The sequence below is a fragment of the Hetaerina americana genome, unplaced genomic scaffold (genome assembly GCF_022747635.1).
Source record: "Hetaerina americana unplaced genomic scaffold, ioHetAmer1.1.p SCAF_11, whole genome shotgun sequence".
In the NCBI taxonomy this organism is placed as follows: Eukaryota; Metazoa; Arthropoda; class Insecta; order Odonata; family Calopterygidae; genus Hetaerina; species Hetaerina americana.
This window is the reverse complement of record NW_027286181.1, coordinates 38835591-38857728: the sequence shown is the minus strand read 5'-3', so window position 1 is coordinate 38857728 and position 22138 is coordinate 38835591.

Genomic DNA, 22138 nt, shown 5'->3' with positions numbered 1-22138 from the left:
CGATCTGATTAAAAATGATTCAGTTTTCGATGGCCATACGTGTTCCCGACATCCGACTATCATTGAGTTTAAGAGCAATAAAGACGTGTAAAAGCTTGTCTAATATATCATTTGCCACCACTTAAGAGTTTCATTAACCCCTCTATAATCGTACAAAAAGCGATCCATCACTCTTTATCAACCATATTTTACACCTGTAACTTACCATTCTATTTCGGCAATTTTGTTTGTCCTAGGTCTTCTGCTACTGTTTACCCTAGCCTTGCATAACTTATGCATACTTAAATCCATGATTTTCATTGTATTGGCATTTTTTTGTTTCCTGCATCTTATAATAACTGCATTAATTTCATTTGCCACTTCCTATCTCCCAAAAACTCTCTAATTTGACAATTTGGAGTAATAAAATTATCTTCCAACAAGTATGAACCTCGGAAATTGATGGTTACTTTTGAATTATTTTATACTGTATTAATTTTTTTATTTCTTGTTACTTCAAGGATATCGTCCTAATTCTTTACCTTAGAGTTATCGTTAGCATTATATAGTTGGTCTTAACTACGTACATAATTTATACGTACACCTACATGAACCTAAAACTCAGGACTTTCTAAGTTCCCATAATAATACTTAATTCTTTTGTTATTTTACCAACTGTATTTAACGGATAAAAAGTGGTGATTGCCCACAAGCGTAGCCTATATTCCCTGGGTGGGCCGAACGGAAATGAATAGCTTGAGATGAGAAGGTCAAATTGTGGGACCATTTTGTCAGACGGTTGGCGCTGCACCCATTTATGAATCATTCTGACGTTGGAAAATTTCTTTAAAATAACGACACCCACAGTGAGGATCTCTTCAGAGTCGTCAAAGAAGGAGTGCCCTCATAAGTGTCTTTGTTTTATAGTCGTATTGCGTGGGAGGAGCATGGGGCTGAAAAGTATGCATCTAGTTTCCTCCTTATTCCTCATTTAAGAATGCAGTTACCGCTCAAGAATGTGCATGTATATACGTATCCAAATGTATGTGCATATATCCGTAAGGCATCTTATGAGTTTGTACATATGTGCATACACGCACGCACTGAGATGCATATACGTACGCAAAGAGGTTTGGTCCCTTGCAAGAAGGCAGAAATGGCTGTTACATAAAAACTGCATGTAACATTTCTAGACATTTATTTCGCTATTATGAATTTTTTTCCCAAAATGAAAAGTATTTTTAATTTTTTTATTAGGCTCCATATTTATTTCATTGAATTTTGAATTAAATCTACTTTATTGTTGCTTTTATATCATGCAGCAACTTCATTCCGTGATATTATGATTTTAGGAATTTTTCATGTAATTTTGTCATTTTTTATGATGGTGCAGTTATCATTTATTGACTGAGGTCATTTTAACATTCCTAATTTCCTGTTACTTATTCCTTTAGTTATATCGCTAACATACATATATTTATTATATGTGTATTTATGTTGCCCATTTATACAGTTTTGTCTAATAGTACAAAATTGTTCAATTGTATAATATTGATTTGCCGGTGTAATATTTTTGCAAAAGAGCCTAATGTTAAAAATCGATTATATGCTAATTCACTAATATTTTATTTGTGTTTTCTTGATTTTCATTATTTATTTTGTAATTTCAGGGTAGAAAAAAATACAGTTTAATGCAGATACGGACATTATTGTACGTTCATTTATGCGAAAATGACTTTACATTTTGAAATACTCAGGTAGCCTTTAGCCTCGTGTACGAGTACTCCGTGTATTAGCACCAATCTGTTTTAAAAATGTATATTGTAAAATGCAAATGTGTATACAAATTAAATAGCGATTAATCACGCATTGCATGCCTATTTAATTGGATTTAGAGCTTAATCCTACGATGCCCTCCTTCCCGTTATCATTGCTTCGCAGTCTTAATTTTGACTGGAGAGCGTAAACAATGGAATAAATTATGCAACTCCACAATACTCTACAACTCTACAATAAATTATACAACTCTATTCAATCTTAAAAATTTTTCCTTTAACATCTTCGTGAACAGTTGGACTTAGGAATAATGGAATGGATGAAGACTGAAAGGGTCAACGTGCATTTTAGCTTCAATTCAATATCTTATTAAAGTGGAGTACCAAGATAATATTGCTGAGTGTAATGCTCTTTAAAGCATTGGTGCCACCACAATCGGATAATAGTGCAAATCAACACTCGCTGTCCGCCTCCGAATGAATATCCCAGGACGCCCTTACAACTTATGAATGTTAACATCATTTCTGTTACAGCGATTTGTATATCAACCGCACAGCTAGTTCGCCCCTGGTTAAGAGGGTAATTGATTTTGAAGCTGTTGTGACCACCTCTTCTCGTTCGAAATTGTTGGAAAATAACGAATCCTTTCATTCGCTCACTACTCGCCATCTGGTAGAGCTACCCGTTAGCTCTACCAGATGGCGAGAAATAAATATTCCGCGGCTAATTTGATTATGAGTTTACCGGCATCAAAAATAGTTTGTCATGAATAATATTCCGGTATTTTGCTAGTGCAATGAATGCGTGTTCATAAAATGGACCCAGACATTTTGGGAGTCATGTATAGCGGAATTATATTTTTAAACACGTGACTGCACGGATTTGAATTTTGTTAGGTCTGTACACTTGCGGTTAGAAAAAAATAGAATATGGAAGAATTGCGCAAAGAATTCAACATTGTTAAATTATGATAATCGTAAATATATGTGAAAAAGTATTTTGTAAATATTTATTGAAAGTTGGTAAGGAAAATCATTTTGTCGATTCAAACAATCTGGTTTGAAACATTATTCTTTTTTGATGAAACCACTGACGGAAACTGCGCCAAAGTCTGGGTTTATGGTCGTTTATTATAAGCATAATGTACTTAGGATGAGAAATTAAAATTTTAACCCTTGGAATGCATTGTATAATTTTATGTAAGCTTAAACCTTTGCTTTTATTCAACATTTGGTTAAACCCTGATGAAATACGTGATGAAGGCCTACAACATTGGTTGTTGACAATACAGCCTATATTTATGTCTAAATTTAGCATTCTTACCTTAATTGTTTCAATTTCTGGAAGCCCCTAATAGCATGTACATATGCTTCTGGGATCCTGATAACCTTCCCTGAAATTCCATCAAATGCCCCATGCGCGAACAACTTGAATTCACAACGCCAGGCCCAAACCCGCGACCATTGGTTTAACAGGCGAACGGGTTTCCCCCTACATAAACCCAGTCAGTTTGGTTTTCCTTGGATGCGAAACTTCTTTCACGATAAGACAAAACTCATAAATATATTGCCTCATGTAGAGTGACTTATTTATTTTATACTATTTCAAAAACTTGGGACTGCTTAAACACCAGTTTCTTGCATTTAATTTGTAACAGATCAACTTTTCAAGTCTATGAATCGAGGTAGATCAGCCACATTTTCCGGCAAATGACTAGTTTTATACAAGTTCTTAATCTAGCCCACAGTTACTGAATGTCATATGGTTCGAGGACTATATGAGGCACTGTAATTATCAACATATTTGAGTAATGGAAAACAAAAACTCAACATTTCAGTATTTAAAAAAATACAAAAAACTCAACAAATGATGAAAAAACTTAACAGGGATGGCATTCAGGAAATTCAAATGAATGGGAGTTAGCTAATGTGATGGGATCGACTCTTAACTTTCGTTATCTTTTTGGACGATTAAATAGGATAGAATCGAACAAAAAGTTGCAGGAAGGAAGTACACTCCTCCTGAGTGTGAACTGAGCACTCTTACTCTTGTCTCGAGGCGTAAAATATTATTGGGAAACGAATACTAATCGCACCAGAAAGTCATATTTCAAATTATCTTCCAATTTGCTTTTAGTTCAAACAGTTTTCACTCGGAGTCGCCTGCTCCTGATCCAAAGCCAGAGCTTCCTTGTTAGTAGTGCCCGTAACCTCCGTGGTGGTGAGAAGGCGCTGAGTGGTGAGAGTGAGGGTGGTGACCGTGTCCGATTTTCCGGACGATGGCCTGGAAACCGTTGTGTTTGTCGGCTGTGTATTCCACAATCCGAATGCTGCCGTCAGGTTCGACCAGCTTGTAGCCTCCTTTGACCACATCACCGTCCCTCGTTTCCCACTGGCTCTTGTTGTCCCCTGTGTGGGGGTCGTGTACAGCATAATCGAAAGCATACTTTGGATGTGCCTAAATTGTGAGAAAAATGCCCAAAGATTAGAGAAAACATTATCCGTGCCGTTAATATCCATTAGTCTCATTTTAAAGAGTTGGGCTGTATATAATACACGAGGCAATTTGGTCTTGGTCCACATCTTTGATAGCGATCAAAACAACGTACGAAGATGCTTTGAAATAATTATGTGGAAGTGATTAAGTAGAATAAAAGTCGATAATTTAAAGCACAATTTTGAATAATAATTTATATTTTGAGTTCAGGTATAGTGCAGCTGTGCCTGTAGAATAATTTCGATTAGAACACGCTAAACGTTGTCGAATTCGAAACCTTCGCCCATATGATTGGTAACTTTATTTTTCTAAAATGAATTTTTATCATGGGTAACATCCCTTTTGGACTTAAAGGACAGCCTTTTAGTGAATGTAATGTAAAACGAAAAATCTTAAAGCATTTTTGAAAAAAATAATGCAGAGGAGAGAGGAAATACGAGTATTTTCGAATGCAACTTTAAACAATATTTCCAACCTCACCATTTCTCATAGTGGGCTCTATTGTGATTTTTAGGTCGATAAAAATTGTCCAGCTTACTTAAAATATTTAAGCTACTTTTAGTGGTACAAATAATTAAAAACGGTATAGAAATTAGTTAATATGTGACCATGAAATTGAAATTAGGGATTTTAATGTTCCTCCTAATTACATTCGACATTTGTTGTCTCCGGCGTAACTTTATGGATTTGGCATAACATTTCGAAATGAAATGAAATCATTGACTTTGTAATTCCACATAATTTGTGGAATTACAACGTCTATAGTTTCATTTCATTTCAATGCATTCGTCATTGAAAACTCGCTGAATTAAAAATTTTAACCTTAATTTTGGAATTCAATTTAAAAAATTCCATTTCTATAAAAGTGGACGTTAATTCACGATTAGTGGGAATTTGTTAGTTGATTTGAAAACTCGATTTCTGGGTCCTATTTAATCCGTATGTATGATCACTAAACGATGTCCTCTAGGAGACAAAACGGTAAAACAATGCGGTGAACGGGAGACGTAGCAATGCTTGTGAAGCCATCCTATTTTCTATTCAACAGAAGAAAACTTGAAAAACATTTCCCCAAAATAAAATATTTTGCCAGAATACACACGTATTTAGAAATTACACTGACAGACCAGTTGAACAAATCATATATAATTCCTTTTAAAGCTTCCCATTGTAGTGTGTCAATGATTAGTCATAAAAACTGGAAATATGTTTCTCCTGGATATTTGTTCTTTTTCCTGCGTAGGATCACAAGTTTTGCCATATTATATTAGATTGCATATCCTCCTTTTGGCATTGGAAAATGTTTTAACCTTTACTCGAGCCATTCAGTCCTCTCCATAATATTATGGAATTCAGTCGAAATCAGTGAAAGGATATGCTAGCTCACGAAGCTTCGGTGACCCTTAAATTTTGATTCAGCTACTCTAAACATATGCAGAAGAAGGATTTGCAGAGAGAGCATCAGGACCTTTGTAAAACTTAGAGGCGTGCGATATACTTTCGAAAATCCATGGACTTTTGTGTATGATTACGCGCTACTTACGTAGTAGTCGTGATGAACCTCTTGTTCTTGATGGTGATGATGTTTTTGAGGTTGATGGTGGTGGTGATGATTATAGGGAGGCTGGCTGTGATGATGGTGCGCCTTTTGGTGATGTTTTTGTGGTGCATGGTATGGTGGCTTCTTGTAATATGTTACTCCAGCTGTTATTTCTTCTATCGTCACGAAAATAGCCAGAAAAATGATGAACCCCTGAAAAATAAATATATACTCGTATGTTGGAATAATCCCCATAATATTCGAGACTTTCGTGTCTCTACCTGTGCTAATTTGGAACATGTTTTTCAGTGCCTTAAGGAAATGATAAAATTCCGTGGAGGAAAGTATTATTGTACCATAATTATTTTGCAAATTACACCGTCTGCATACTTTTTTAACATGCTACCAAGGATGGATAACATATACATCTCAAAATTTAACTCAAAGTTTCTTATTCAAAATTTGACTCAAAGTTTAACTTCAAGTTCAAAATTATTTGTAAAATACTAACTTCCTTCAGAACTGGCTTTGTACAAAGTAAGTAAGCCAAATTTTATTTAAATACAAAAGGTAGCTTCTTTAAATGATCCTCTAATGGTCATTTCCGTGAGTTATTGTTTGAGATGGAATTTGTATTGGTATACATATGAATAAAATCCTTATATCACATGCCCTTGATTTTGTTTATGTTAAGTTAATCTAAGTAAATATATAGAAGCCTAATTCAAATTTCAAGTATATATTTAAGTCGTCACATCAGCTTATCAGAGGCTTTCGTTCTTAAAACATAGTTACTTAAAATAACATTTGTAGTATTAATCAAGATTTCGTTTTTATTTTACATTTTAGTCTGTGCGCACACTTTGACGCAGACAAATTTTTGACTCTCAGTTGACAAGAAACGAAAAAAACTATCGGAATCACTTACACTTTCACAATAATGATATGCGAGGCAAGGGAAACCTTTGTGTGCGGTAATACTAATATTTTCATTGCCAAAAATGTCTGCTTTAACACTTGTGTCCGAGTTCAAGGGTGACTCACTGTATTCCACTGGCGATAGATTTGTAGTAGTAGAAGTAGTTGTATGGGAGGCGACCAACAGCTAAGGTAATTTTCGCCATTAGGAATTGATGAAAAAGGAGGAAGGGTGGAGAGAAACCTGGCGTCGGTATTAGTCTGCTCTTATCGAAAGGCGTCAAGGGGTCCGCAGTTTAACGTTCCATCCAACGGGCGGCGTACTCACTTCAAGTGCTCTCCTTATAACACCTCAATTAGGGATTAGGATACCACTGAAAAACGTTAGCCACCGCACCATCTCGATCCTCCAATAGATTTGTAATATTTATGTTTTAAATACTGCAAATAAGTAAGGAGTGAAAAATGTTTGGTTTACAAATATTTTGTTTTTAATCACTTACCGTAATAATATGTATGTTTGTGTTTCCGTCTATAATATAAGAAACTAGGTATAGGAAGGAATACATTGAATTTGATGATTCATGATTAGGGAATTTTGGCCAAGTTAAAAAGGGCACTCAGTTCGAACCGCCATATATGGTCATTGAAGCCAACCGTTTCTTGCTGCTTCATTGAAAGATCATAGCGACTTTGTCCTAAAACCCTGAAGACGACGCTTATATTTTCGGAAAAATCTTCAATTTAAGGGACTAAGTGCATGAATATTCGGGAATAATAATAGAAAAACGTTTGCTTGAATAGCTGCGTCAAGATAAATTTAGGCAACAATAATGTGACTCGTATTCATTCATTATTTAAGAACTTTAATTGCTCAATGAAATAATAATTGCAATCACGTTAATTGGCACATTATTATAGTTTGGAATGGTTAATCAGATGCACAAAGTAAAGGTTTTAAGACTGCTGCCTCCGTTTCCTCCTAGACAGTGGCACTTCTAGATATTAATGAACTTTTTATGACAAAATGGATTAGGCTGGTGGCACATTCTTGACATGTTCGGATCCACATCACATTGAATATCGTATATACTTTATAAACTCAACATATGTGGTTTCCTCTTCTACATGCTTTAATAGTAAAACTGAACGTGAAAACATATATAAAATAGAGATTGTAATAATTCTTGGACCTCTCTTGTGTTTTTACAGTCATGTAGAATCATCGTTTGTTCAAAACACACCACATTATTTCACTGGTGCATAACTTATAAAACCCAGTATCATAAAATACTTAAAAATATATCGGACTGGTATGATTAGTCGCAAAGCCACCTTGCAGTGAGTGTTTTTCCCGGAATTCAGCCCACAGGTTTACGTATACAGGTTTTCGCAGAAAGATTTGATAGTAATTAAAATTTCTCTTTTTCAACTACGTTTGGCTTAATTTCACATATTTTTGGTTTAATAAAAGAGATTTTCTGGCGAATATGTTAATTAGTAGCAATTTTAGCCTTCATGAATTCCTTTCGAGAGTCCGGCGGGTATCGAGGTTCAATGCTCTCGTAGAAGGAAGGCTGTCAGCGCTTGCAGTAATCTCGTCCGACACCACGAGACAGAATCCAGCAGTCAGTGGCTTGTGCGTGAGAACAATGTGATTCGTGAATTGTCTTTTAAACCCTTAATACTGTTGTATACACTTTTAAAATGTCACTTGACGCACTCTTATTAATTGAAATTCAGTTTCACTAAATATTATCCGACCACCTACCTTAATGCACAGCATAATGAAGCACAGATCGATTAATGGTACCACTAAATCAAAGAATATATCGTCTGAAGAGCTCCGCGTTCTCCTCCAAGGAAATATTTGGACACTAATGGAACGGTTTACCTTGAGATTTACTTTTATAGGCCTTTTGAAACTGCGATTCTTTACGTATTTGGGCGGGGTGCAGATATAGTGTCAAAATATCTCACGACACGCTTGTTCAACCATATCTCCCAGTGTTTCGCAGGTAAAAACCAAGAGTTTTGGTGAATAACATTTCTCCTTCCATTCTTCCCTCTCCTGGGGAACCAGGGCGCTCCTAATTTTCCAGGATATACTCATTTCGATTTCGATACAGCCCTTTCGAGTCAGCGTTTGAGCAAGGGACTCGAAAAAAAGGGTCTATCGCTTAACACGCCCTTCTGTGTGTAAAGACGAGGGAAGTCACGCTAAAGTGGTCGTCTGAGGGCGCTATACCGTCACGTTTCAGTGACACCCGGGCAAAGATTTCGTTTTTTTTTCGCGTCTCTATAGCCCCTCTTTCTAGCGCAGAGCCCTTAGTGAAATAGTTGTGCACACTGGGAATTTATTGCCTGTGTTCATAAAAGCGTCTGCGAGTAAAACAAATCACGGATATCATAGGTGTTTAGGATTTGTTGGTTGTTTTTATATAAATGGCATTCTTAGTATCAGAAAACGTTTGGATAAATATTCCTCTCTTATGGTTTGTAGTACAGTAGTTTCCTTTTGCACTTAATAATTTCAATGATCGAGGGCGAATACATTTGAAATATCATTTAAAGTCTGTATGAAATAAATGCTTGCGATGTTCAACGGATCATGCGAGGAATCTTCAAGAGTGATTCATTTCAATCCAATATCGTCAAATTTGTTTACGAATGCAAGTTATTTTAGTCTTGTAAATGGTCCGTTGATTATTTAGAAATTCATTTGTGATTATAGAAAAATAAGTAAATATTATATCAACGAATTGCAATAAGCAGTTTAGATTTTATTTGGGGAAAGAAAATTAGCCAATAAAAGAAGTAGATGATTCACATGTTGCGTAACGTCCAAAAGTTGGCACTGATGCTAATGGGAAACAGTCTTTCGTGAGTTCATCTCAGTCTACCTCAGTTTACCTTGACGATATTGAGGAACTTGAGCCTATTGAAAATAGGTCACCGGAAGTCAGTGACCCATGTTTCCGACTCAGAATCGGGAACATCGACGTGAAATGAGCTTCGATTCTTACGGAGTTTCGATATACAGAGTTTCCTTCCTTTAACATATTATTTTATTCTTTACTCATTATGAATCGAGTTCCCTTCGTTGCTCTAAAATACTTTCATTATTTGTATAATACCCTTTAATATTTTGTTTTCAATTTCATTTATGGTGTCCCGGTCATTTTTCAGTAGTGGAATTAATATTAGAATGAATTTTGCTGACCACTGTCAACGTCAGTAAAAATATATCCTATGGCCTAACTATTTAATTTAGGTAGTTCTACCACTTTATTTTATATCCTGTCCAGTAGGATAACAGTGCTATGTAGGTAGTATATAGGACTATATAGTTAGGCAATGGACTACATACATTGTAAAATACCGAATGGAGAGTAATGTTCGAATGTTAAGTACGACACTTTTATACCTTGCCTACATCTAAAATTTGAAAAGTATCTTGAAAAATGTTAAGATGAAAAACGTCGAGTTAAAAATATTTATTACGAGATTCAATTTACTCTCTTTGAACATGTGGTGTTTACTAATGCCCTAAGAATGTGAAGAAAAAACGTTATTTATTTTGGTGAATGGAAACTGAGCATTACCTCCAACATGTCTGGAGGTGTGATATAACAATGATGAGTTGCATAAGAGATGAAAAACGCACGTGGTTGAGGTTAAAAGCAGGTAATTGGGAGATAAAACTGAGAAATACTTGTAGTTAATTCTAGTAGGCTTACATATTGTTTTATTTTTTCTTAGGGAAACGTAGATGTTGTAGAAGCTAGAAGCGAAGACAAAAGATGCCACTTTAACTCATTAACAGAATCCAAGAAAAAAATACCATCTTAGAAGAAGCATATTTTATTATATAATTACTTTTTTCATGGTTAGCGTTCTGGCGTCTTTTCTATCATTTATTTTCAGCGGATCATTTAATTTCTTGTATTTTGGTCTGGAACGTAGATAATTTCACGCAATCTCTGTTAAACCGATGGGAGATTGATCATGGTTAATGATAAAGACACACTGTGTTAAAACCATGTTCGGTGTACGTGGGTCGTTCAATAAGCACTTAAAAAATTCAAGAGATGGAGCTCGTAGTATCTATATATAAATTATACGCCGCTCGCCGCAGGAGGGGGAGCCGGAGGGTGTTAGGTCACCAGCCATCTATTGGAAAGTATCTCGGAAATGGTTTACTCTTTGTAAGCCTCATCTCTCAGCAGAATGCAATTAAAGTTAAGCTGTAATATGTGGTACCATTTTTATTGTCGATTGAAGCATCTTTTTTGTCTATTTAGAAAAATGAAATAATGAGTTTCGTGCTGTGATTTCGCACTTCCATTTAAAAGACTTTACACCAAAAGAGATGAAAACCGAGTGGGGTGAAGCTCAGGGGACATCTGGTTCTATGCTTGATACGGTATACAATTGGGTTTAAACGAGACCGTACATTCACAATTGACAAATATCCTTCGGGACGTCCAGTGGAAGTGACTTTCTCCGAAATGATTGACAAAATCCAAGATATGATTTTTCGTGTTCGACGAACACTTCGCCAAATACCTGTAGTTGAGGCTGTAGGGATACTACATGGTACAGTGGTTTCAATTTTGCCCGTAAAATTGAGTGTGAATAGAATTCAAATATTTGAGTGCTGCGTTTGCTCTCAGTGGAGAATAAACGCAATTATATTGTCGTTTCGGAAGATGGTTTGGCCCTTTTCCGTCGCAATCCTGATGAGTTTCTGTGTCGGTTTATAACTGTGGACAAAGGACAAGTCGTAACAGTGGGTTTCTATAGGCGATCCGTCACCGAAGAAGGTAAAGATGATACAATCAGCAGAAAAAGTGATGGCCACGTTTTTGTGGGGTGCACGCGGGATCATCTACATCGATTACTTGCAAAAAGGACAAATAATAAATACTGGGTATTGTGAATCACTACCGCACCGGTTGAGTGAAGAAAAAACGTCCTCGCTCTGCGCATAAAAAAGTTCTCTTCAATCTAGACAGTGCACTGGTGGACACCTTTGTAGTTTTGATGGCGAAAATTACGGAATTAGAGCTTATTACAAAATTAGAAATTATTAAAAAATCCATCATATTCACCAGATTTGGCCTTCAGTGAATTTTCTAAATTTCCAAACTTGAAACAATGGCTAAGTGGAAAAGGAATCATGTTGAAAGAGGTGGTCATCGCCAACACAGATGCATATTTTGAGGACGGGCCGAAATCCTTATATTTGGACGATTTAAAAAAAGCTAAGAAAAGCTGGGAAAAGTATATCGAGCTAAAAGGAAATTATTTTGAATAATGAAAAGAAACTACCCGAGATAATTTGCTTTTATATTTTCTCTAAGGAATAATGAAAATACGTTTTGAATTAATTTATACTGCCCTTTTACGAGGAATAAAATCAAATAATTTCATTTTGGCGGTCGAGAAGTTATAAACATAGTCGGTTCAACGTAAAAAAATTATTGTTTATTCGTGGGAGACGAGAGTGTCATAATCGGGAATGGAATTAAGATGAAACTCATAATCGGTAACAATGAATCGATGCAGTACTTATATAAGTTACTAAGAAATAATTATTTACGTCCTATACATTTGTGCTAGATGATTCTCCTTGAAACTGATTCTGTTGAGATTTATTAATCAGATGCTGATGAAAGAGCTCTAAGAAGTTTTTATTTTCCAACTTTATATCTGCATACTACTGAATTTATAAACCAGAAGTTTCGTTTTAATAGTTTGGGTAGAAACAATCATGATTTTTGTCCTTGAGTAAATCGTATACATTTAGAACGCCTTTACACGCCACTCGGTGCCATGTCGGTGTGAACGACATAGCCAAATTTGCGACTTAAAGACTCGATCACTTTTCGATCTTCAGCCAGACGAGGACAGCAGTTCACTGTTCATAGATAAGATAATGTAGGCAAAAAAAGTAAGTGCAAAGTTGGGACTAAATTTCAGGATGGCGGCCGCCTTTCTTCTCCAACAATTAGTATGCATAATCATTGTGTCCAAAACCCCACAAGGACGGAATGTTGTCTATCTCCGTACTAGAATCAGGAGAATATATCGTATCGCAGTATCCGACGAAAAACTGTTACTGACTTCTGTCTTCTTCCGGGAAGAACCTGTGATCAAGGGCTTTTTACCTCCCGGTCGCCACCACCTGTTGCGAGGGTTTCCATATGATGGAATGGTCTGTTATACGCGTCTATGTCGGGGATCCCTGTTAGCAGCGCATTTCAGCCGTAACTATTGATTTTTTGGCTGCCCCTAGTGTTAACTGCTCTATAGGGACGAATATTGTGTGAGAAAATCACACCTTTTAGATTTTATATGGGGTTATTTAGGGTATTTTCCTCGGATCATACTTTCAGTAGCTTAACACTCTACCCATAAGGCTTCCACGCTCTCTCTTACTATGTAATGCATTCTCAATTCGTGGTTACTGCTTTGAATTTCTGAATGGATGGTTTGTAATGGATAAGAGTGCAATATGGTTTCACGTTTCTAATTTTTGAGTTAATGTTTTTTTAGTTATTTTTTAACCTCTCTGTTTTTAAAGGCAGAGTTGCTTTCATTGATAATGAATTGTGGTTTCGAAGGTCAATATTACCATATTGACCTATATGATCTAAATGAGTTCCATTAATTTAATTGGTTGCACATAAAGGGAATGGATGGGATACATTTTGCTTTTTCTTGGAGAAGTAGGAAAGTGTTTTAAGCAAACATGTTCGTATCGGATACATGAAATTGTTCCAATACATCTTTGGCTCTTTGTTTTGTCTATGAGGGTTCTAACATTGTATAATGATTCTTAAACAATCATATGAATAGTTACATCTTTGATTTAGCCTTGTTTCCACTCTTGTAGATGACATTTCTTTAGTGGATTAACTCCTGCCTATTCAGTCTCAAAATGGCCCGTGTAGTCTATAATTCGTACCCACGAAAAACAAACACCGAGCTCTGGGGGAACTCAATTGACGAGAAAATTTCAGGCTACCCGCATGCATAGAATTTCAGTGGCAAAGGGCGGATATGAAAAGTTTCGTCGTGAGCGAGAATCGTTTCCCTTTTTCGTAAAATTCCGAAAAAGATCGAACATTTCGTGTGTCTCACCCTCCTCCAGACCCATTACGAGCGCGCAGATTCCAAATGAAGATTCAGTTATCGTCCTGAAGCAGTTGCGATACCCTGTCTGGACCGTGGTATTTTGCGCTCTTCTCGAGGATGAGAAAATGATTCCCGAATTATAGACACGTGACCCAAGACCGTGACTGTTCGCGTCCCGTGGCTTCAGTTGTAATTTACAGCGATCCATTTTGAAACGCCTGCTCCTCGTGCGGCCGACCGTAAAAATTCCACCCGAAGAGAGCGAAAGAAATCCGGACGAGGGAAAACGACCGGCCGAGGTGCAATGGATCTAGTGATGCGTGGAGAGATACGAAATTTTAGAGACCAGAATCATTACGTATTTTACATAAAAAGCAGCAAAAAAAGTGAAACGCTGATGATGCAGGAATTTTGAAAGAATTCTATATCCACTGTGCTTCACGCTAACAATGATTAATTATACTCCAAAAAGCGCGTGCGGCTTTTTATATGCATGTTGCATAATTCGGCATATTTTGAAAGCTGTAACTCTGCCATGGATGACTTGATTGTCATGTTTTTTTTCTATATTCATTCTGGAAAAAATAGTAGCTTAGTGTTGGCATATTTTTCCCTATGAAGTTGATTTGCATAAGTACAAATCAATTTGACAAATGCAGACAGAAACATGATAATCCATATTCGGGGTTCGCTTTTCTCTTCCCTATTTTTTTATTATTCAGCACCTAATTAAACTGGAATACGTTCATTATTTACTTTTTCCAATTTTCTCAAATTTATCTATTCAACCGTTTCTGTTTCCCCTCTATACATAAAATAACTTCCTTTGTCTACTTAACGTCTATTTAAATTTTCTTTCCTAATCTATCTTTTGATATGCCTATTGTTTCTTAGTTGATGACTATTGTCTTATTTATTCAATTCGTATCCAAGCCACGACATTGTGCATGTTTCTCAATGTTATAAGAGAGGTAATTGTTCAATGAAAACATTAAAGTTGTAATATGAAGTCACAATAAAATTTCCATTTTTGTTTGCAAGGATACATTAGTTAAGCTAATTTATCACTCATAGATATTAGATCTATATTTGCTTCCTAATCTCCACTTTGAACAGTTGTAGGTTTTCAATATTTGTTATGATTGGAACTAAAAATGATCAAGTAAATGAGTCAGGGTTACTTGAGTTATTGAGTACTACTCGTATCAAAAACGTCAGGTAACGCTGGCTTACACTGTACTTAATCAATAAAAATTTTGAAATCACTTTTGTGAGGACGTAATCTGAAGCCTCCTGAATACATGAAAAATATGCATCAATGTAGTTAGCTATTTATGGCTTGATCTATAAATATGGTTCTGCCTTTTTAGAGTAGTTTTACGTGAACAGAATAGTCACTGAGTAAAATTTCACCTGGGATTAAATTGTGGACATTGCCTAGGTCAAGGTTAGGCTATTCTTTGGCTTACGTTGGTACACCTTAGACAAGCGTTATGCTATCACAGTAAATAGTTCCTTTTGACACCCCACGGATGAATGTATTTCTCAGCAATGTTTTATTTTATCAATAAATAGAGAATTATATTTGTGATTAAATATGGCCTACAGAAAGATTAATAATGTTTATGATGGAAAGTCATCAATGGTACGAAAAATGTAAAACAATTGTAACTTTTCATTTTTGACACTTTACTTGGGTGTAAGGTTTATGAAAGAGAACATTTGGGACGTTTGAATCCTTTTTCAATAGGTATTTGTTTTAGCCGTACAGAAACAAATAGTTATACTGTGGAAACAAATTGAAAAATTTATTTTTTTGCAATATAATTTTGTGTATGTATTACTGTTTTATTCATGTGAATAGGTTGAAAACCAAATTTTGCGTTGAATAGTAATGTAGCCACAATATATGTTTCTTGAAATGTCCTGAATATTTCCCGATGCCTTCTTAATGCATGTGAATTCGTATTTATTCGTCTTGTATTGAGTAATCTAATTAACAGAATATATACGATTTACGTATGTTATGTATGATTGACGGAAAATGCATGATTTTACTCGTGAATTTTTTCCATTCATAGTTACATTTGGCATTGTGCTACATAAAGGAACAACTAGTGATGTTAAATTCACCGAAGTTATTCTTGACGATTTCTATTTTATTGACCCGTTTTTTATCCACACACACTTATGGAAGTGAAAAGGGTCAGTGGTGTGATTTTGTGTAAGCGCGGAAGGAAAATGGAACTTGAGTTGCAAAGGAATTCCGTCGGGCTAGGACCTTAAATCTCTCATATAGTGACCGAAAATTTTTCAACTTTTTTATCTACCTTCCGTGAAATGGAAGCGGAAGAAATCGAAAGTAACGGTTCTAAGCGATGGTTTTGTATCCATTCGAAAAGCAGGTTTTTAGAGATTATGAGCTTTTGTGTAATATTTACCTCTGTTGTCATCGCCTTTTCCAACTATAATCCAAGTTTTTTCTCTCGATCCGCCCAATCATTCAAATACACACACAGGAATCGAGCCGCACTATTTTCAAACGAATTGTTTTTCACTTGCCTGAAAATTCCCATGTTGAACAATTGAACAAACAGCGTGGAGGAGTAGAATTCCCTCTATAAAAGGAAATCAGACGTGAGCAGACTGCTGTTGCAACGCCCATGCAGTCACAAACACATTTCATTTGCTTATTTCTCAGGCTAAGCAAGAGATAAAGGTAGAGGAAAAATCAATTTGATTCTGAATGTTTATTTGTCGAATTCTTTTCGGCGGATATCATCATAGATAATCAATCCTATATACCTATGCGATGCTATAATTTGATTTTAAGTTCCTAGTCTAAAATGTATTTCATACTACCCCTACTTAACTTTCCAAAACTATATTTTTCGAAATGAAGAGCTACTTGTCTTTATCTTACTTCTATGTTAAATATAAGAACATAATCATGAGAAATAATTTCTGTAAATTATCCATGATGGTTATTTATGAAGCACAAAAAGTGGAGCTAAAAATTCGTAAATAAGTTGTAAATCGTAGTCGATGAGCATACCGGTAACATTTCATATCTATGATTTTATTAATACAGGTATTCTTGGAAACGATAATAATAAGATTCAATTTGATCATTTAGTAGTTATTAATTTTTATCGTGGTTGAGATTAACCCTCTTGAAAACAGTAAATTAAATTTGATCCATTGAGCATAGCAAATTTTTAATTTGCTTTGTTCTGTTAAGCAATCGTTAAAGTCGTATTTGGTTGATTTCCCAAACTTTCGGAAGAAGATTAAATGAAAAAGAGAACTTATTTTTTTTACGGTAAGGAAGTTTCTAATTTAACGTTTTGAAGTTACTTTTATTGATTTCTTCTGTTCGAATCATTTACTGAAATCATATCATTTTGATATTGATGTTAATTGAAAAGTAGACAGACAAATGACGTCAATAAATATTTCAGTAAGATCATTTCGCAGGTGGGGTGTTTGAGAGTCAAATAAGCGTACCGTATCGTGTGTTAGGTTGAGAATTGGCGGCGATGTTAATTTTTCAGGGGATTAGATTGAAATCAGTCAAAAGGGATATAAAAATTTCAAAAAAGGAAAACGAACGATTTCCATTCTCACTCTCTATCTCCTAGATGGAGAAGATAGACCATTCGTTCAATTAGGTCCAAAGCTGGAATGCATTCCTTCGTCTCGATCACTCGAAGGCCTTCAAAGGAAGATGGAGTGGGGGAGCCGTGGGACGCGCTCCTTTTTCACGCTCGGCCGCTCGTCTAGTTACGGGAATTATTCTTGGCGCGGGGCATTCTTTTTCTTCGGCCATTGTGCCGCGCGGCCTTTTTCCTTGGGAAACCAGGGTAGGAGTCGTAATGGGGAGGAGATCGCAACGCTCGCATTTAAACGGACGGGAATTTTCGAAGTTGGCAAGCATCCCGCGTTTCCGGGAAGAGACGACAGAAGGCGGTATGGGTGCTCGATGCGGTATTTTTCTCCTTCCTAGACATCTGTCTGCTTTGAGGAAGTGCATGTTCGACGGGTGGGTGGGTGTGAATTTTTTCCTATCTGGAGTCATTCTCTCTTTCCTTTCTCGATCTTTTGTCTCCTTTCGGTTTTTTTGCCAGTGTCTGTGAATGTAACTTTTTGCTTTAATCATGTCTATGAATTATTCCATCTGATTTACTGCGAAAGTGAGACTTTCACCAGTTTCGTAATATCAGTTGAAGTATAACAGATGGTCGAAGTCGATTTTAATCTTCAAGTGTTTCAAATTGACCCGAAATGAGACGCCGTGTCATTGTTAGGGAATTAGAAGCGCATTGGGAATGTTGTCATCCAATTTCATCTAGGACGAATGCAATCCATTTCGAAAGAAAAATTGGCAGCCAAAACTTTCGAAGGTATTCAAGTCTATAATCTCTTGCAAATGCAATCCTCATCTTTAAAAATATTTAAAAAAGTTATTTCATAAATATTTGACGTAGGTAAAACTATTTACATGGTAATTTGAGCCAATTGAATGCAATTAGGTTAACACTAAATGATTTTTATCGGTAGTACTTTTTCCGTATTTTATTTTATTTATAGAGGGGCAAAATTTTAATCCATTAACCCATCTAGGGATATTTAGAGCTTAAAATTCATATGAAATGAATAGAGACCTCTTTTGATTATGCTGAATATAACTACTGTGTTTATTGTAAATTATAATTTTTTAGTAGCAAATAATAATAATGTTTTTAGGAGATCTGTACTTTCTTTCCAACTTGCAGTCGTTACCTTCTTTGATAGATTAAGCAAACTAATGAGGGTCTTCTAGTTGGGGCTCTTGTATTGAAAGATAATATTCCGCTTTTTTGCTAGATTTAGTGATCACAGAAAATTATACATGAAACTATATAATATTCTGTGATCACTAGATTTAGCTTAAAGATTGTGATATATTATTATTATTTCTCAACTAATCATTGGTAAAAATCGTTTACAGGAGTACCTCAATTAGAAAAACTAGTAGTAGTAAAATTACTGTTGCAAGGATTAAATTATTTTTATTAGAGTATGTAAAACCTTTACGAGACTCAAATAATAGAAATATTTAATGGAAATATTTGATTTAGATTGTATCATCGTGCAGTTCTTTCTTTTGAGCTGAATTATTTTTATTTTCATTTATAAATACCTCCTGCTTGTAAGTGTATTTTATGCGTCGGAATAGCCATTTCCTTCTTTATTTTTAACTGGTAAAATATTTTTCACCCGCATAAAAATATTTTTTGTAACTTTCTATCTCAGAATTTTCATACGGCATAGTGTCTGTTTCCTTTATATCCCAGCCATTGCGTCAATGATCTATTCAAAAGACTTCGGCGAGGTTCCCAGCATGCAGAGATGATTTACACCTCTGCCGAGCAGGCTTATTCCACTCTAATTCTTAATTCGAATTCATCAGATCTTTCACAAGAAACATAAAATGTGTGATGTACTGGGTGTCAATTCTGAAAGTTTTTCCTTAAATTTTCTTCACAATAGAATAGGAAATTCATGCCCAGAAGCTTTGTTCGCCAATGACGTCCATTTAGATAAATTTGAATCAAGAAAAATAGCTCCACCTGTAACATGCTAGTTATGCTGTTATGAATAAACACATAGAGATATTGGAATTATATAGATAATTACCACAGGGAGATAGTAGTTGAGAAATATGAGAGAATGGAAAGAACCTTGCAAATAAAAAATGAATATCAGTGTACAGTGTGTAAAAAGAAAAGAAACACACACGTTTTCGAATTTTCAATGCTCAAGCCACCTTTCTCAAGGAAAAGAAGGAAGGAACTGAAATGAAGGTTATAACAGAAGGGGCCGGAGACGCTGGATGGAAAGGGAACGAGGGGAAAGGTTTGGAGGGGAATTTTAGAAGCATGGGAATAATATGGAAAGTGTTAGGAGCAGAGGGGGGATGAAAATATGTGAAGATTGGGGCAATTTATGTCTAATATTAATAAATGGTTCATACCAGGAATCCAGGATCCAGATAAACACCTGCTCTATTGTTTTGAGTTTTAGTGTGTAGGGTCAGAGGGTAGGTGGAATGCTAAAATGGACACCAAATCTGCAATCACCCCGACTCTCTTGATAAATTCCTCTCAAATATACACCATTCCCTCCTCCAAGGAGATTATCCTGATTCCCTCCTAAACAAAAGAATCCGAAGACATGCTTACATTCCCAAACGTTCCTCCACCGCAGAAACACTCCCTTTTTCAATTAATACCACATACTTACCGGGCCTAGAGTCTCTGAGATTTATCCTAAAAACCAACTACCCTATCCTCACCAGCCATAATTCCGATATCAATGTTTTTCCCAAATGGTACTCCGTTACTTTCAAACGCCCCGCCAACAGATCAGATCTCCCCAAAATCAACCAATCCACTTCGTAAATCCCTGCTCCGTCCCAATGCCACTCCCATTCCCTGCTTTAAACCTAGATGCAAAACGTGTCCTATTTTCAAAAGCCGAATCCCATCCCTCTCCCACCCACCACAAATTCCCTACTCCGTATGTACTTCCAGCAATGTAGTTTACCTTTTGATATATAAATGTATATATATACACCGACGAACTTGGTTATTATTCAGGTATACATGCCACCGAGCAACCATAAGGAAGAAGAGGTCGATAGGATATACGATCAATTAGAGGATATAGTCGCGTGCGTTCCTGCAGGGAAACATTTGATGGCGATGGGAGCTTGGAATGCGACGATAGGCGAAGGAAGAGGTGGTTATGAGGTGGGGGAATACGGTTTAGGCACGAGGAATGACCGCGGGGAGAAAGCAGTCGAGTTTTGCAGGAGACAGGGGTTAGTCATCACCAACACTTGGTTTAGACACCACAAAAGGCGCAGGTATGCATGGAAAATGCCAGGTGACTCAAAAAGCTATCAGTTAGATTATATTGTGGCCTCTCAGTTATTACTTTACCGAAGACTCCATTTCAGATCAAGATTTTGTTTTTTAAGGTACCTTAATTTTTAGGGCCTCGGTTTTCCGATCCTTAGTTTCAGGTTTAACACACTGTACAGTTCATTTAGGCATAGCTTTCATGGCTTCCTTTTTTTCTTTTCAACTTATATATTTTTCTTTTGCAATCCAAATTATATTGCTGGCCTTGGAATATCTTTTAATTGTTTAACAGGTTTATGCATCTTTCACTTGTGACTTTTACTTTTAACATTCTCTTACAACACTTGACATTAGTTCTCATGCTTCCTATTATAATTTTTATTTTATGTTTTTATGACCAATTTATATATTTACTCTCCCACTTTGCTACTTTATTGTATTATTTTTAATAGTGTTAAGTTGACCATCCCCTTACTTTCATTCTATCTCTTCTGCATTCTCTCCTGCTCCCATTAATTCAAGGATTCCGTTATTTTTGTCACAGCTTCCAACTCCTATTTTTTCCTCATATGTATATTATAATTAAGAAGGCCTAACCAAACATTAATTTCATTTGGGAAACTGTTTATGACTTTATTAAAATCTAAAACGCGCATTAGTGTTAAGTTAGTTCTTGGATTACTCCACGATGAGATAGAAAGCACCTTGAGATAGATGAAATCAAATAAGGCCGTGGGGGTGGGCAACATTCTTGCGGAGTTTCAAAAAGGTTTAGGAAAATGTGGAAGAAAATGTCTTTAATGGACTAATTCGTAGCATTTATGAGGGAGGAATCTGACCTGGAAACGTGAAAATCCTTACCCTTACCTGTAGTTTGCTATTAAAAAAAAGCCCCATACCCAAAAATAACATAATTTCCTAAATATACTGGATATATTTTCATCCGTTGATTAAATGATTGCAGCACGAGCTTCCATTTCTTAAAAAATATCCTAACTAATGGAAAAACATGGTTTTAAAAAATGGATCTATGTCTAACGAAAAATATTTTTTATTTAGTATAAAATCAACGTAAAGTACATAAAAAGGATATTATCTGTTAAAAAAATAAATAAATACTTGGAAATGAGTTAGGAAAAAGAGGAAATTCGAGCACAGGTGTTATTCTTGATAGAAAGGGAATACTGTACCGAAAAAAATTAACAACAATACTTGTAACATAATGGGAGAAGAAGGGAAAATATAATATCAGTTTGGGAAACACAGCTGAACCAAAATATGTTAATAAGCTACCTGATAAAATAACAATGAGCGTAGGATTCGAGTGTGAACCGTTTGTCCAAGATGAAGAATATTGATACATAGGTCTTTTCCTTAT